Source organism: Microtus pennsylvanicus, chromosome 13 (assembly GCF_037038515.1).
Source record: "Microtus pennsylvanicus isolate mMicPen1 chromosome 13, mMicPen1.hap1, whole genome shotgun sequence".
Taxonomy (NCBI): domain Eukaryota; kingdom Metazoa; phylum Chordata; class Mammalia; order Rodentia; family Cricetidae; genus Microtus; species Microtus pennsylvanicus.
The window spans coordinates 64,509,242-64,527,595 of record NC_134591.1 but is presented as its reverse complement, the minus strand read 5'-3'; the positions used below and the strand labels follow the sequence as shown (position 1 = coordinate 64,527,595).

General features: G+C 52.4%; 1 protein-coding gene across 9 annotated transcripts in view; it reads right to left on the bottom strand.

The window, feature by feature from the left end:
- Positions 1–18,354, bottom strand: part of Ahdc1 (AT-hook DNA binding motif containing 1) — a 64,845-nt gene that overhangs the window by 31,978 nt on the left and 14,513 nt on the right. For 2 of the 9 annotated variants that reach the window (XM_075946365.1, XM_075946364.1), the window contains exon 4: positions 14,444–14,560. The exons of the other annotated variants lie outside the window; for them this stretch is intronic. The gene's annotated coding sequence lies outside the window, so the exon portion shown is untranslated. The remainder of the gene's footprint in view (positions 1–14,443; positions 14,561–18,354) is intronic. 9 annotated transcript variants of the gene reach the window in all.

Sequence of the window (18,354 nt, the reverse complement as noted above, 5' to 3'; positions counted from 1 at the left end):
GCTACAGTATCATGTTGCTACTCCCCCTTGAGCTGGCTGCTTCCCACACCTCTCCTGACCATCCCTGCCTACCCTCACTCATCTCTCACCCAGAATCACTGACTAACAGGATAGGAGGGCTCTTAACTGGCCTAAGCTCTTCATGACTGAGGCCACGAGGACCCAGTCATGGGCCTGGGCAGGGAACCAGGCTCTCTGAGTTTCCGCCCAGGTCTCGGTCTAACAGCCTGCTCTGTACCCTAGATGCCAGAGCCTCTGACCCAGCCAACCTCTCCCAAGCACCAGAAAGTCACATTGGAGGCTACCCATAAGTCCCTGGGCCACTCCACACGTCAGAAACTGCCTCCGGCATGCTCTTCTCTTTGTTCAGAACTGGTATCAGGTCTGTACACCTATGGCACAGGCTTGAGGGCCTACCTGGAAGGTTTGTGGGTGTATAAAGTAGGAGAAAAGAGAGGGAGGGAAGACAGAAGACCGAAGCCTGGAAAATGAGAAGTGGATTCAGACATTAGTCCCAGCTGCCCCTCGCCCCAGCTTCTTGGTGAAGCTCACCACCACCCTCCCCCGTGCCAGGGCCTTCCATTCCTATCAACTCAACTCCCTCCAGGCTTCTGCCCCTGCCCTCTCTCTGCCTTAAGCTCCAACTCTCCTGGGAAGGAATGTGACTGGTCAGGTCTGAGCTGACCATGAGTGCTCATAAGGTGACAGACTCCCCCTATCCTAGGGGAGCTCACATACCAAGGTGGGGGTGCCGTTTAACCCCCTGCAGTTTCATTTAAGAAAAGATGGGTACTTCCTTTGACCAATCGTGTGTGTGTGTGTGTGTGTGTGTGTGTGTATGTATGTGTGTATATCTATAACTATCTATGGCTTCATAGAGGGTAGGACGCATTCATACACAACCTCCTTTTCCAATAGGATGGGGGCATCTGCCTACCTGGCCACTCTTCACCATAAATGTTTTATCTTGTCTCCCAAAATCTGGGAAAAAGCCAGGAACTGGTGTTGAGGGCAGAGAGGTTTCATGAACCCCAACCTCAGGAGTGTCCCTAGTCTTACGGGGAGGGAGAAATAGAACCCTGTCTTGGGGAGTCAGGTGGGGGAGACCCCTCATAGAGCCTGGGACAAAGAGCAGAGAGCAACAGGGGGCCCCCGAGGTGCTACCCGAGTGGAAGAAAGCCAGCACAGAGAACAAGCCAGGTGGGGTCAGACCCGGCAGGGTTCCCAGAGGCCCCTGGCCTTACACCCCTCCCCCCAGGCTCTGGAATCTCGGGGGTCAGGGATGAGGGACAGCTCCACCCCCTGCTCCCCTCAGGCTCAGGAATTCCACCAGCAAATGGGAGGGGGGGCTTCGGACTCTGTCCAAGTTGGCTCCCATTGGATCAGGAACTGCAGTTCCTCGTCGCCCCCACCCCCCACCCAAGCCCCTAAGGCTGGCCCCCTGCCCTCCTCTCCCCCTGCCTGGGTTGGCATGGTGTGTGCCAGGCGCTGGCAGAAAACAAACCCGCCGGGGTGGGTTTGCAGGGAGCGGGGTAACCTTGACACAGTTGCAGCAGTCGCTAATGGCAGACACACACTCCGCCTGTTCTGGGGGGACTGTTGCCGTTGCTAGGAAACCGGCAGCCGCGTGAATGGAAATGGGTCAGTAAACCTGGGGAGAGATAGTGTGACACTCGAACCACTGCAGCTGCTCCAGCCCACACCGAAATCCCTCCTCTTCAATATTTATCACTCCCGCCTGGGCCCTCAGCTCCTGCCAGACCCTGCACCAGCCTGGCCCTCAGGCCCCCCCAAGGCCTGATAAGGGTAAAGGGAGAAAAAGCGATGGATGGGGTTGCTTATCCACCGTTGGGCTGGGATGTGATTCGGCATGGAACTGGTTCTGGAGGAGATTGAACAGGAAACAGAATCTAATCCCGTGGTGGGGAAGGGGTTAAAAGGTCAATTCACGCCTGTTCCTGACTTAGGAACCGTGGTAAAATTACTGTGAGCTGCCTGTTACCTACACAGACACTAGAAAAGGCAGACTTCCCTCCTCTCTTCACCCAGTTTTGGGACCTCCCTCTGCATAGGGGGGCTAGAAGAGAAGAGGCACCCAAAACGACGAGGCTTGATTGGCAGCCTGGAAACACCAGTCAATACAGACAGCATCCCAAACGGCCAGGGTCTACCTTACAACACACACCTCCAGTGACACACCTTCCAGAGAGCCGCTGTTCAGGAAGCCTTGACAACAACCGCACACAGAAACCCTCACAATAGAACTGCCATTCAGAATAGTGTCCTTCAGTTCAACTCCCAGCTCCGAGCGGACAAACCTAGGCACAGGCTAAACTCTTCCACCCACAAGCCGTCCAGCCCCGACTCAGAGCCAACTCCTCTACCTTATTTTTCCTCAGTCCCACAGCCAGTCTCCTCGGCTAGAGCACACCCCAACCCACTGGCGCTGTGATGACTCTCAGGCACACATCCCACAAGTTAGCAGTCCCATGCCCAGCACCCCATCCCTAGAGACTGACTGGTCCCTGACACACACATTCCTTTCTTCTAGAAGCATGCAGCCTCACCGCCCTGCCTGACACAAGCGCTCACGCCACTCTTGAGCACAGGCCTCTCTTCAGATAACAGGAACCCTGGGAGTCAGCAATGCTGCTCATTTGGGTGACATGCCCCCTCCACCCACCACGATTTTTTCCGTCAAGAATCCCTGAAGGGTGTGTTTCAGTAAGGAGGGCGTTCTGGCTTTTCTGGAGGGGGGGGGGATACCTTGACAGGGATCTCCCTGCCGACTTGGTTCTCTGTATGCTATCTCCTAGGAGACATCAGTCAACACCGGCTTGGAGCCTGTCAGAGCTGGAAGGTGCCTGAGGGAGTCACTAATCCAGCCTCTGTGTCAGGCAGAAGGGAACAGAGACAGAGGAAAAATCACCTGCTCAAAGTCACACAGCCTTACTGCTGGTTGGAGCTTTTTGCTTCTGTGAGCCCTCTATGGGTACAGAGAGAAACTAGCCAGATGTACGCATGTTGCCTTCCAATGGGACCTCTTTTACAACCCTGCTGCCTACTCAACGCTTTCGGCCTCTGCAAACCGGGCTGCCCCGGTGTGGTGGGCTGGGCTGGACTTAGTCTAGCCATCAGGCAAGTTTCTGAACTTTGTATCCGGGGTCCCAGCGCACCACCAGAACCCAAAGCAGCTTCTCTTATTCCCTATACCTAGCCTTCAAAGCAAAAGCGCTTAAGCTCCAAGGGCACACCTGTCTTGTATTATTTAAGGAGATCTCTGCCAGGATGCCTGTAGGATAATGGGTGAAGAGGTGTTCAAGGTAGCTTTATGCATCCATATATAATATCTGGTGGTGTTGGGAATTAAATGCAAGACCTTGGGCCTGATAGGCAAGCACCTCACGGACCTACTCCATCTCTAGCCCTTCCTAAGTGGTTTCTGCAGAAAGGCAAACTGGGGTTCACAGAGGCAGGCCTCAAGTTTACAGTCAAATGAAACTTTTTTTTTGCTGTTGTTCTGAGACGAGGTCTCACTGTGTAGCCCTGACTGGCTTCAAACTCAGAGATCCACCCGCCTCTGCGTCCCAAGTGCTAGGATTAAAGTCATGCAACATCAGGGCCTAGTGAGATGCATCTCGGGCTCTTTCCAGTATACTAGTTTTTCCCCAGAGGACAAGGAAGGCCAATCAAACAGCAAACAAAACGGGGGAAGGTGGGGGTGGGGAGAGGGCCCAGGTGTACTTCCTGGGCTGAAGTGGAGCCTAGGGGAATTTGAATTTGAATCTGCGCATCTGGCAGTGGCAGGGTGGAAAGTGAGCTAGGAGCCCCAAAGGAAGAATCCTACTGACCTTAAGCCTGCCTGGGCCATACACCTGGAGAAGCCAAGCTTTGTGCTCTGCCAGCCCCACCCCCCAGCGGAACAGTGGGAGCATCCGGAGGAGACCAGCCCCCTCCTTGGGCATCAGTTTCCAGACCATACTTAGAGCAGGCCCGGGCGGAAGGGCTTTAATTTAATGCATTGTGATCAGGATTGGTTCTCAGCTCCCAGCACTTTAAAGGTCTCTTGTCCCAGTGTAGAGCGAGCTGAGCCTACTAACAGCAAGCATGAGTTTAAGGAATAAATGAACACTCAATAAAGCCAATAGCTTTCCCTTTCCATCCTTCCCTGCCTACCCTGAGAAGGCACATTTCAGGCCCGGTGGAAGGTAGATGGGATTATCTACTCTCCTGAGCAGGACTGCTTGTTACTCAGGTGTCCTCACTATGGGGAGGCATCGCACTAACTGCTTTACAAGTGCGACTTCAAGCTCCACAAGGCCCAGGCCTGCCTACTAGCATCTAGTTTTTCAGAGAGGAAGGGGAAAGGAGAACTCAGGAGTGAAGGGACTTGCCCACGGTCACTGCACAGTGCACGACAGAGGGATCCAACCAAGCCCAAGCCTCCCATCACTGCTTTAGTTTAACGAGGTGAGCTCGGTAGGGGCGGGAATTGTAACCGAACTGGGGGCCTTTGGCTGGGAGTGGCCAAACGGTCCATCCGTCTCCATCTGCAGAGCTCAACCAAACGGTGCTGGAATTAGGCAAAGCTGTGGGAAAACGATCTCTTCACGCCCCCACCCCCCACCCAACAGTGCCAAGAGTGAGCCTGAGAGTCACTTACCAACTCCCCTGGATTTCAGGGCTCCGGGAAATAGGAGGCCCTCCCTCCCGGGTGTCTTTTCCGGACTCTGACCAGCAAGGTGCAGAGTCGCCCCCCAAAGCAAGCTGCTGCGGGTGTTGGGGAAAGGATCCAGGATTTTCCCAGCGGTCCGTTGCCCACTGGCTCGGCAGTTGCGAGAGGAGGGGGACCTGGGAGAGGGCTGCCTCGCTTCCCTCCTCCAGAGAAGCCCTTCGACGCCTCAGCTCGAGCAGGAAGCGCGGGTCTGCCGGCCGAAGGAATCCGCTCCCGAGTTTTCCCGCCGCCGCCCCTCGAGCTACCTGGCCGCCCCGGTGCCTGCGCCTGCGCCCCCGCCCCCTCCCCAGGAGGCCGCAGGGCTTCTGACTCTTTGCGGAGGTGACGGGCCGAGAGGGAAACCAGGCGGCTGGGGGAGGGGCGTCGCCTGCACCTGGCCCCTGTCCGCCGCCCAGGCCGAGGAGGGCGGGCCTGGACCCCCGCCAGCCCCGAAGGAGCAGCGGGGGAGGGGAGCCTCCTGCCTCGCCCGGGGGAGGTCCGGGACCGGGCGGGGAAATCTCCCACCCCACCGGAGCGGCGGAGACGCGTCCGGGGGTCGAGCGGCTCGGCGCCCCTTCCCGAGCAGCGCTGGGCCGGCTCCCCCGGCCGGCCGCGCTCTCCAGCTGCAGGAAATTCCAGAAGCTCTCCATCATCCCCGCGCAGCGCGCAGCCCAGGCTGCCAAGGCTCCCCGAAGGAGAGCCACATGCCGGCCGGCCGACCGCGCGGCCCGCCCTCGCCCCCACCCTGTCCCACTCGGCCGGGCGGCCACGTAGCCTGATCCGCCGCCCCTTCCCGCACCCCGGGGGCCGACGGAATGCGTGGCAGCCCCGGTCGGGGGCTATTTTGAGCGGGAGGGGAGCGGCCCAGCCGCGGTGTTTTCGGCTTTTTCCTGGCCCCCGGCCCGTTAGTCCAGGCCCTCGGCTGCCCGCGGAGGAGGGACACGTGGAAGGGGAGGGAAGGGCAGCCTCGATCCGGCTCCGGGCTGGGGAGGGCCCGAGAGACACCCGGCCCGACTTGCTCTCTCGGCCCGCCGAGCGACGGGATTACTAATAGCGCCTTGCACGGGCGGTGGCTCCAGGGCGCCCGCTACCTGCACGCCCCTCCTCCGGTGAGCGCCGGCGGCCCGGGCACTCCCTCCCCAGCGGCGGACTCGGGCCTCACTGGATAGCGCCACCGAGCACCAGTGGCCAATCACCGGCCTCGATTTCCTTACCTGTAAGTTGGGATGAGCTACAGGGCTTTATTTGAAGGGTACCATATTCACTTTGCTGTGCGCCTTTCCCTGGGCAAAACACTCACTTTTCTTGGGGAGGGGGGGCTTGGTTTTAACATTTATAAAGTGAGAGGGATTGCAAAGCTCTCTTTTCAGGGGAAACCAAAACAATGTATTTTCATACAATAATACATTTGCATCTAGCGCCTACTCAGTGTTAGTGGCCAACGGCATGCACGCTGGCTTTGCATTGTCAGAATGAACTAACACCATTAAGGTCGCAAGAAAGATGCAGTGTTTTTGCTCCGGAGGAAACTGAGGCTCGGTAGTTAAGTGACCTGCCGAAGGTTAGACAATGGCACAGCCGGAAGTCAGACAAAGTGGCTTCAAAGTATGAGGTAATTACTGACACAAGACAAACTCTAAAACAGAGGTGGAAACGAAGACCCAGTGTGTCGCTCCAAGTTGCCTTTGACCAGTGGCGGAGTAGGTACCCAATACAGTCTTCTAGCTTTTTAGCACCCTGATGCAGCCCTCTGAATCTATGCAACACCTGCTATGAGACAGCTAGGGGGTCCCCCAGACAGTGTCTAAAAATGGGTACCAAACTGCTCAACAGCCCAAAGGCCTCAGTCTGCCCTCAACCGCTCATCTCGTAATTCACTAATTTATCAGATTCTAGGTTCACCCCAGCCTCAGAGGCAAGGGGTATGGAGATGGGAAAGGAGATGGCACATGGGGAGGGGGGGCATCCTGTGAGAGTCTAGAGCTGCTTCCTGCTCCCTCCACACCCCCCAGCAAGGGAACACAAAGGTTGGAGTCACATAACCCCCCCCTCCGCCCCGGAAACCTGGCAGTTTATTTCTGTCTCTGGGTCCCCTGTTTCCACAGAGTCCGTCCAGGAAGGCTGGCAGCAGCTGGCTTAGAGGGGCAGGGCTTCTGCTCCAAGGAAGGGTCCAGCTGCCACCCTGCCCTCCCCCACCTGCCAGGCCAGACCGGACTCCAGAGTCAGAGGTGACATTGGGATGAGCTAAAAACTGGTGCTCAGAGAGGTGACGCCAAATGTCCTGAGAGGCCCGGAGCCACAACAGAGTTTCCACCTGGGGCCAGCTGGTCAGAATTCTGAGGGAGGGAACCCTTTCTCCTCAACCCACACACAGCCCAGGTGCTGTCTCCTGTAGACTGGGCCAGTCTGCACCAGTTCAAGTTGGTTAAACGTGTAACCTAGCGCTTCAACCCTATTTATTCCAGATTATTCTGGCTCATGACTCCTGGACTCTAGTCCCAGAGAAAAGGCTGCTTCTAAATCCATGCTGCCCACTTAGCCAGTTGCCACATGCGGCTCCTGGGCACCGAGAACACTTAGCCCGAAGTGGGAAATGCTGTTAGGTGTAAAATACACAGCAGATACTTAAGTCTTATAATAAGAAACGGAAAATATCTCAGTAGTTTTATAATGATTATATACTGAGACAATCCTATCTTTGATATGCTGAGTTAGATAAGATACATTATTAAATGGATTTTGCTCCTTTTTTTCTTTTCTTTTTTTCTTTTTTTTTTTTTTTTTGGTTTTTTTCGAAACAGGGTTTCTCTGTGGTTTTGGAGCCTGTCCTGGAACTAGCTCTTGTAGACCAGGCTGGTCTCGAACTCACAGAGATCCGCCTGCCTCTGCCTCCCAAGTGCTGGGATTAAAGGCGTGTGCCACCACCACCCGGCTGCTTCTTTTTTTTCTTTGTTGAATGCATTAGAAGTCCCAGCCTGGTGGGGCACGTGCCTGTAATTCCAACATGTGGGAGTCTAATATAGGGTCTTGAGTATGAGATGAGGTAAACTTGGGCTACACAGTGAGCTCCAAGCTTCCTTTGCCACAGAGACACCTTGTCTTTAAAAAAGGGAGGTACTAGGCTAAGCATAGCAGCACATGCCTTTAATCCCAGCATCAGGGAGGCAGAGGCAGGTGGATCTCTGTGAGTTCCAGACCAGTCAGAGCTGTGCAGAAGACCCTGTCTCATATATATATGTATATATATATATGTATATAAAATGTATTAGCAAACTTTTAATTACATATATTACTTCCATTGTGCTTTATTGCACCACACTAGATCAGATGGCGCTCTGGCTTACAACCAAAATTCTGCCAACTCCAGATCAATATCTGTGGCTGTCGCTCACCCACTTCCCCACATCCAGACCACAGCCTTACACATGGGTCTAAATCTCAATGCCCCATACTCCCTGACCCCAGCTTTCTGTGATTTAGGCAAAGCTAAAGATTTTTGTTGGTGGTGGTTTTTGATTTTCAAGACAGGGTCTCTGTGTAGCCTTAGCTGTCTGCTTGACTGTACTGGAACTCTCTGTAGACCACGCTGGCCTCGAACTCACAGAGATCCACCTGCTTCTGCTTCCCAAGTGCTGGGATTAAAGGTGTGCACCACCACTGCCCGGCAAAACCAGAGGTTTTTAATTGTTTTCAGCCACTAGCTAGTTGTCACCGTTGCTTCTTTTTGAGATATGACTGTGTTCTATAGCCCAGGCTGGCCTCAAACTCAGCATCCTCCTGCTTTGACTTCCCCAGCACTGGGATGTGCTCACACTTGGCTCTAGTCCAGTTTGTACTCACCAACTCCAAACGGTTAGATCACATTCTAAGTCAACCTGCCTGATATACCAAACTTATTTGCTTAGAGATCACTAATATTACTTTAAAATCTGCACACCCTTCAGGAAGAATAAGGCTGTTCACCAGGAGTTTGCAAATTTCAGCCCATGGGCCAAATCCAGCCTGTTGTCTATTTCATAATTGAAGTTTGACTGGAACATGGCCAGGCCGTCTGTTTATGTATTATCTAAGACTACTTTCAAGGTATCACAACAGAAAATGAATGGTCTACAAAGCCTTAAAATTTTTACTAGCTGGCTCTTTACAAAAAGACCTATTCTAGACAGCAAGTTCAATTCCTCATAAATCTAGACTTCGGCCTGAGCCAGGGGCCTCACCTAATCTCTGCTACTTCTTACTGTACTTCTAGATGGAGCCCGATGAGAACCTAACATGGGTCCCACGCGGCTTGGGTTCCGGATTCTACTGTAATCTCATCAGTCGGACCCCAGGCTCTTCTCTGGAATGGAAAGACTCTCCATTTTGGCATTTCCCTGGAGAGTTCAAGGCCCATTGGCCCTTCTCGGTGGCCTTGGTACAGGGAGGAAGGGTAGATTCCAGAGACAGCACTGGAGGCTGAGTCAAATGGTCAGGGATAAGCCCTTCTCTGCCAGGCACTGAACATAATCAGGTCATGAAGTTAGAGCAGCCTAAACGCCACCCTTTCCTGGCAGACTCCGGGCCCAGCAGCAGCAGAATCCTATAAGGCAGATTCTGGAAGCCAGGTCATGGAGCTCTAAATGAAATCCTCATTCTCCGCCCTCAGCTTGGATCACCTGATGCCTCTCACACCTCAGGGCTAAGCAGGCCCTTTTCCCTACCTTCAGCTCTGACTTCTTCATGGCTTTCTTTACAAATCCTCCCAGGCCTATCCCTCCCATTCCTGTCAGGCTAACCTTCATGTCCGATTAGCAGAGACAAACTCAGCCTCTCCAGCTGTGACTGAAGCAGTCACTCTGCCTCTCTAGGCCTCCTCAGTTTCCTCATCTACAAAACAGGTCAAATACAAGGGTATCCATTTCTTAGGGTTGTTGTGCGGCTTTAACAGGCCTGTGAGACAGAAGCCCTCACGCAGCACCTGGTCCAGAGCAAGCACTTGGCGCTCGGCACTTATGCTGACCTTCCAGCTTAACTCATGAATGAACTCTGTCGGGTTTATAGCCTCACAAACTGCTGCCCAAATCATTCTTATATTTATCTAGAGAGAAGGCCCTAGCTCTGTCACCTTCTCAGAATGGATTCTTAGCCCCAAAAGTTAGAAGTCTAAACAAGAAAACAGAGGTACAAAGGAAGAAAGAAAGTAGCCAGCACCAGGAAGGACCCAAAGCCAACGTCAAAGAATATCAAATCTCGGGTCTCATTCCTTCCACCTATCTGTCTGCCTGGCCTGCCCTCCCCACTCCTCACGTGATCAGCGGTAGAGGTTCCTCAATGGGCTTCCCACTCCATGGCCTTCAAGGAACCTTCTCTACCTTGCGCCAGCTCTCTTACTCAGATCCCAATCTCATAACACTGTGTCTTAGCCTTGCTGCTGATGGCATCATCAAGGTCAAGGTCTCCAGGTTGACATTCGGTGGCCTTCACTGCCAGCTGGGCCCCGCTGGTCACCTCCCCCTTCCCTCTCATCTGGTCAGTGGGCTGATTTCTTCTGTCTGACTACCACCCACACCCACAGGCTCACTCAGCTCGGGACGGATCCTGCCCTGCTGGCCTGTCACCCAGTGCCTCAGGCCTAGCTGGTTGCCCCTGCTCTGCCCTTCGGGTTATTCCTAGGTCCAGCCACTCTCGGCTCACCCTGAGCAGACCAGGCTGAGGCATACTGACCACACTGCTGGCTCCAGGAAGTAGGCCACTGCTCTAACTATACAGCTTGGCTCCACGTCAGCATACTGGCTTACCTTAGATTTCACTAGTCCTCTCCACTCCCATTCTGTCCCCTTGCCACAGGGACTCAGAGTCAAGGGCATAGCACTACCCTCAAAGTCAGGACTAGTTCTGTAAGTTTGTCTTTTCCCTGTGAGTGTCAGTGTCCTCATCTGCAGAAGGGACAGCAATATCTGCACCTCCACCATCTTTATAAACTGTGTCTCCGTATGTGTAGATGTGTTCTACTAAAATTTGCAAAAATTCCAGTCATCAGACAGCCTCTAACTGTAAGTTTATTTCGAGCTCTCATCCGTGCTAGGAGTAGTGCTGTGCATCTAGACTTCCAGATACTCAGGAGCCTGAGGCAGGAGGGCGGCCAGGAGTTCCACAGCAGCCTGGCCAACACAGTGAGACCCTTGTTTCAAAAAACAAAAACCTATGTCCAAGGCACCCTTGCAATCTTATACTCTCTAAGCCCCACCCTGCTTCATTTCTTACTTGGTACTTCTGATAACCACCTAACAAACCACACACACACACCCCCCCACATGTTCTCATTTATTTTGGAGACAGGGTCTTACTATGTAGCTCAAGTTGTCCTTGAACTCATGACTCTCTTGCCTTCCTAGGATTACAGACATATACCGCCATGCCTAGTCAGCTAATAAACCATGCATTGCATTCTACCCGCCTTTGTGTGAATTATTTTACTTTGTGTAAATTCACGTGAGGGTAGAGTATTTTTTTTTTAATACTTCAACTCTGTTTACTGCTTTGTGTCCTAGAACAGCCTAGCACCAAACCCGCATGGCTAGTTGAGGAATGAATGAGCAAGTCACGTCTGGACCACGTTCCAGGCACTGTACGGCTGCAGATCATCTCATCCTAGGGTCAGGTGCTTAAAAACACTGGGAAGGAAGCAGCCTGGTTAGGCTGTGATTCTGGTGTCTACCCTGTTAATGACTGTGCTGGACTTCCTTTCCTGTGATTAGCTAAGCCTCTTACTGTCACCCGTCACATGCCCCTGAGGCCACCAGCCTCCCAACCCTTCTTCACTGGGTCACTTCCTCCCACTTCTCAGCTCTAAGTAAGCTACACTACTCATTCCCCCCTTAGGGTCAGTGCTTGGGCCCTGCCTAGAATGTTCTGGGCCCCCATCTCTTCCAGCTCATCTGTCTCTTAAAACCCACGTGTTGTAGGGGTATTCCTGCCAGATTCCACTTTCTTTTATCTGCAGCACATTCAAATTTGAGGCCAACCTGGACTACACAAGTCACTCTGTCTCTTCCCATACTCCCCTTTTCTCTTACGTGTTTGAGCAAGAGCATGCCTGTGCTCTCATGCGTGCACACGCACATGCACAGACCTTGCCCTCTTCCATCCCTTCCCTGTTATCCCTGTCCCTCTCCTTCATTTGCTGGATCAACCCCTCCACCCCAGCCCCCAACTAGTTTGAATCTTTTTGATTAAGAAATGTAGCCCCAAGCCAGGCGGTGGTGGCGCACACCTTTAATCCCAGCACTCAGGAGGCAGAGGCAGGCAGATCTCTGTGAGTTCGAGACCAGCCTGGTCTACAAGAGCTAGTTCCAGGACAGGCTCCAAAGCTACAGAGAAACCCTGTCTTGAAAAACAAAAACAAACAACAACAAAAAAAAGAAATGTAGTCCCAAGTCCAATATGGTGGTGCACACCTTTAATCCCAGCACGTAGGAGGCAGAGGCAAGGAGATTTCTGTGAGTTCAGGAACAGCCTGGTCTACATAGTGAATTACAGGACAGCCAAGGCTATGTAGAGAGACTTGTCTCAAAGAAAGAAAGGGAAGGAAGGAAGGAAGGAAGGAAGGAAGGAAGGAAGGAAGGAAGGAAGAAAGGAAGGAAGAAAGGAAGGAAGGAAGGAAGAAAGAAAGGAAAGGAAGGCGGGCAGGCAGCCCTACCCCTACTAGCTAGCTTTCTTTTTTTCTTTCATATATGTGTGCATGTTCGTGTGTGATTTTCTGATTGGCTGTGTTTCTTGGGGGATGTCACTGTACCTCTCGGAACCCATTTCCTACCTGCAAAATGAGGATAATACATGCTCTGCCTTCTGAGCGCGTGCCTGACACTCGGCGCTCCGTGAACACCAGCCCACATGCTGACATTTCCGTGTGCTGCTCGGCTCCATCCGAAGAGCCTCAGCCCGCTCAGTTCTTCCTTTCTGAGCAGCCCCCTACACACGCTTCTTTCCAGATTATGATGGAAAGAAGACAGCTGAAATGTGCAGTCCCTTACTATCTGTAGTGGTTGGAAACTTTGTGTTACTTGCTCAATTAGCTAACCAAATCCTCACCATGCCCTTTAAGGCGGGGAGCGCCACCATTGACATCCACTGTACTGACAGTCAAGGCCATGCGTGTACCATGAGTAGGATTTAAAGATTCTGTTTTTATTTCTGTGTATGTGTGTGTTGTGTGTGTGGATGCCTTCAGAGGCCAGAAGGTGGTATTGCGTCCCCTGGATCTGGTGTTGCAGAGGTGACTGTGAGCTGCCCAACGCGGGGACTGTGAATTGAACTTGGGTTCTCTGGAAGAGGAACAAGCGCTCTTGAAGACTCAGTCTCTGAGCCATCTCTCTAACCACATGAATGTGATTTAAAACCAGGCTGTCTCACTCCAGTATTGGGTCTGCCACAACCTGCCCACCCCCTGCTATTCCCACCTACTGTGCTCTGGGGTAGGACTCCCAGAACTGGATCTGAACGTCAGATACTTGCTCACCTCTGCTTTGGAGCCCAAAACTTTGTATTTGACATCACTGACCCCAATAAACCCTAAAACATCAGCCCTGTAATCACTTCCTCTTGACAAAGGAGGAAACCGAGGCTCAAACAGAAGTCAAGGAACTGAAGATACAGGATCCAGATCTAAACTCTCAACCACACACTTGTTGGCATTTGAGATTTTTGTTTTGTTTTTCGAGACAGGGTTTCTCTGTGTTATAGCCCTGGCTGTCCTGGAACTAGCTCTGTAGACCAGGCTGACCCCAAATGCAGAGATCCACCTGCCTCTGCCTCCCAAATGCTGGAATTAAAGGTGTGCACCACCACTGCCCAGCTGAGATTTTTTTTTTCCTCTTACTGTGTGACCCAAGCTGTCCGAGGCCAGCCAGTTCTCCCATGCCCCCTTCCAGTAAGTCACCACTGTAGCAGTGGGGCCATGTCCACAAAGGATCCCTAGCCGGGACACCTGCTGCTATCTATACCTGTGACGGGTCCCCCATCCCCGCCCCACCTTGATTTGTAGGCTCTCTCGCCCTTTCAGATATTTGAGTTGGTGAAGAGTCTGCCTTTTAACCTAGTCAGGCTTCCCAAAGACACCTTGTCTCCTCCCGTTCCCTGACTTAAAGCACCATGGAGGGGAGGGGATGGAGGAGACAATATGGTGGTTCAAAATGAGAACTAATCCCAGCATCCTAAGTTCAAAAGTACTGGCTTGTAGGACCTTGGGCAAGTCCTATAGCTCTCTACGCCCTGCTTCTGTTGACATAGGAGCTCCCCCTCATCTGGGAGGTAAGTTACCGAGACCTGCCCAGGTGAATGCCTGAGACGGTCAAATAGCAACCCCTATGGATACTATGTTTTCAAGTTAAGTTTATCAATTCCTCACCCTAAGAGATTAGCAACAATATAGTTGAATACTTACAATATATACTAACTGTAACAAAAGTACTTAAAACTTATTAGTTGTTTACTTCTGGAATCTTCCAGTTAATAGTTTTGGACTCCAAGTGATCACAGTTAACTAAAGAAGTAAAACCCAGGCTGGATGATGGCTTAGTGGTTATGGTTAAGAGCACCTGGGTTCAATTCCCAGCAACCACATGGCAGCTCACAACTGTAACTCCAATTCCAGGGGATCCAACAGCCTTACACAGACATACATGCAGGCAAAATACCAATGCACATAAAATTAGAAAAGAAGAGAAAAAGCTAGGTGGTGGTGGCACGTACCTCTCTTATCCCAGCACTTGGGAGGTTAGACTCTGGCGGATCTCTGTGAGTTCAAGGCCAGCCACGTCTACAGACTGAGCTCCAGGACAGCCAGGGCTACAGATGGAGACGCCCCATCTTGGAAAAGCAAAGGAAGAGAAGTAAAGCAGAGGCCATGGGTGGCGGTGTGTAAAACAAGGACAACAGAGGCGATGGCGATTACTTGTAAAATTCTCAGTGTTTGCTAAGTTGCGGGTGTGGGAGCAGCTCAGTGGAACAGCATGTGCCCAGTGTGCGTGAGGCTCTGGGTTCAATTCTCAGCACCAGGAAAAAAAGTACTTAACGAAAGTAGGAATGCGCCACCCTGCCCGGAAGGAAGGACTCCTGTGGCCGGCCACAGAGCACCTCAGATCCAAACAGGCAAGAGAAGAGCTGAGGGAAAGCGAGCGGTGGCAGCAACCTTACCCTTGGGGGAGCTCTGTGACAGGGACCTACTCCCTAACCCCACATCCTCCCAAACCAGTGGACCCCATTTCCCGGCCTCATCCTCCCACCCTAATCTCTGCGAGTTCTCCAACTGTTAGCCCTTTCCACCAGAACGGGTGGCTGCCTGTCCAGGCCTTGCTTCCCGGAATTGCTGTGTGACCTCAGGCAAGCCCCTCAGAGGCCTCGCCTTCTTCATACTGACCAGGAGTAATCCTGTCCCCTACCAGTGATAACTGAGGTCATATCCACGCATGTGTCACAGGTGTTCTGTCATGCTGGTAACTTGGAAGCCTGACCACACAACGAGCATGTCATCCGAGCACCGAGTAGGACGGAGAGCTGTCAGCAAAAACTGACATCCTCCTGCCTCAAAAGTTCTCTAACAGCCTTGAAATACCACCCGATGCAAGTTCCCTCTCACGACCCCAATAACACTGAAACAGGCAAGGGTCTCAAGTCAGGCTTCTCAAGGCCACAACCACCGTAGCTAAAGGCCTGAAGCCAATCTTGGAGAGAAAAGGGGCAAGCATCCCTTGGAGAAGCAGCAGGGGCTGTGGGAAACCCTGTGATGGGAGAGGCTAAGGGAGGGACCTACTCCCCGGAGCGTTCCTTTTCTACCACAGTAACCGAGCATCTCCTGGCCAGGCCTTCTACCCCTTTGAAAGGCAGTGGGGCTAGTGGCAGCAAGTTAGAATAAGAGATTAACTCTGTTAATTAATTAAAATAAACAGCAAATTAAATACAGCAAAATTAAAATAGCACAGGAAATTAATTCTCTACCAGCCCCACCTCACAGGTGAGATCCTTAAAGAGGTCCCTCACAGCCTGATCCAGGGCAGCTGAGAGGGACTGTGTGGCAGACCACTCACCTCACACCACAACCCCTGGCAATCCTAAAGATCATGACAGAACATACCTGCCCGAAGGCATTCACCTGGCTCTTTACCCCCAGAGGACTCCATGAACTGTATTCCTGAACCTTGCTCCTCTGTCAATGGAGGAAGGGCCCTGACACCACCCAGGTCAGACGTTAGACTCTGTGTCCTCCTGGGCATGTGGCCCATTTCCACTGCCATCCAAGTTAGGGCAGGACGGGAGAGGGACAAAGGCCCTCTCTTTTGGGTCCCTTGTAGGGCTCAGATTCAGATTTTAGAAAGACCTTTGTCTTCTATACGGGGCTCTGGCCTCTCTTCGGGGTGCCTAAAGTTCCTCTCTGGAGACCCCTCATTCCATTTTCTCAGTACACTCAGTAAGAAAGCACCACCGAACTGAGACCCAGAACCCAAGCCAAAGATGTTCACTCCAGGTGGCTCGCTCAGCCCTCACACGATGCCTCCCACACAAGATAACAGCTTATTTCACAAATGAGGAAACTGAGGCCAGGGCAAGCCTGTGGTGGGGCCTGAAGCTGAATCTCAATGGCCACATTTCATGTTATCATCAAACACTGATAGAGTCTGAGTGAAACCCAGCTCTACACTGACCCTTCTCTCCCATAACCCCACGCTACAGCTCCATCACCTCCTGGTCTACCCAACAGTGGGTGAAGGACACCAGCCTCTCAGTTCCTGCCCTCTGGCTGCTAATGGCGGATAATGAATGGGTCTACCTGCAGCCCCTCCCCCAACCTCAGCCTGCCCAGATTCTACCAGTTTACCCCTAGCTCCACAGGCCAGTCAGGGTCCTGACACTTGCCTCCTGTAAGCAGTCGGGATGCTCGACCTCGGACAGCAAGTTCCTGGGCTACACAATGAATTCTGGGGCTAGCCTGAATTGCATGATGAGACCTTGTCTCAAAACAAGGCCAAGTGTGGTACCTCACACAGAGGCAGGAGGAGCTCTGTGAGTTCCAGGCTAGCCTGGTCTACCTAGTGAGTTCCAGGCAGTAAGACCCTATCTCAAAAACAAAACAACCAATCCAAACTTTTCCAACTACTTGTTTCCATCCTAATGATCTGATCTAATCCAGATTCTGATGCTAAAGATTTCCTGTGTTGGGGCTGGAGAGATAGCTCAGCTCTGCTGAGCTGCTTTTCCAAAGGAACCGGGTTCAATTCCCAGCACCCATATGGCAGCTCACAATTGTCTGTAACTCCAGTTCGAGGGGCTCTGACACCTTTACACCAGTGCACATAAAAAATAAAAGTTAAATAAATATTGTATCAAGAAAAAAGACTTCCTGTGTCCTCCTGGGGCTCACTGGACAAAACTCATCTCCCTGAGCAGGGCAATCATTCTCGACCGCCTGGCTTCTCCCTCTTGGAAGCTCCCCTCTGCTCTTTGAACTGTACCACCTTCTCTCGGCCCATTAAAGTTTGATTGCCTTAAGGCTTTGTACATGCTCTCCCCGCTGGCTAGAACCTTCTTCCCACAGTGTTCCTGTTATGACGTCATACATGCCCCCTGATAGCCAAGATCAAGGCTTACCTTCCAATCTCATAGAAAGAGAGAAGCAACAGCCAGGTCGATCACAAAATTTGGGACTGAGAAAAGAACCTATGTTTGTCTTTGTTTTCAGTCTTCCTGGGGCTTCACCCCTAAACAAGCGCTCCAGCAATACTGAGCAATATGCGTTAGGGGAATGAGTGCTCCTTACACACTTGTTGACTAGACAGAAAAAGAAGACAAAAGAATTCAAGGCCACAGTACGCAGGGCCGGAGGTGGAGGAGAGACTGAGACTGGGAAGGCCAAGGACAGGCACCACTAGAGCCAGATCTGCAGCACAGCTCCTCTCCAGGCAGAGGGCGTGTTTGAGAGAGGCAGAGGAAGGAAAGAGAAGGGAGGCTCAGGAAGTGTGCGCACATGCATGCGTGTGTGAGAAGTGAGGATGCATGTGTGTTGCATTTGTGAATTAGCCTGTGTGTGAAAATGCAAGGACACGAGGAGGGGAGGCGCGACTCTGTGCAAGAAAGCCATGAAGGCTGTGGGTCTGAGGAAAACTGTGCACGCGCGCGCGTGCACACACACACACACACACACACACACACACGGGACGCTGTATGTACCTGACTGAAGCTGTACGTGTCTGCTGGAAGGAGGAATGACCGAGAAAGACAAAGGCAGGGGCCACATGACTGGGGGCGAGACTGGAGGGGGGTTGTTATAAGACTCACAGGGGAAGATGGTATCCTGTGAGCAAGACCAGTATAGAAGTTAAGAGATGTCAGGGCTCTGCTGAGGGTGTGGCTGGAGTGGCCTTTGCTACAGGCCTGGTGCCAGAGGTGGGGGCCAAGGGCTGGGGCTCATGGAGCAGAAGATTCCTCAGGGTCTCTCAGGTGCCAGATTACTATGTTCCCAAGCAGGGAGACTGAGAAGGAGGCCCAGATGTGCATGTGCCTCCACATCTGTCCACAGCAAAACCTCTGGGCATTTATTTGTCTTTGTCTATGTCCGGGTGTGCACGCCTGTGCTTGTGTAAGCCCTGCCAGCTGTGTGTCTGCACTTG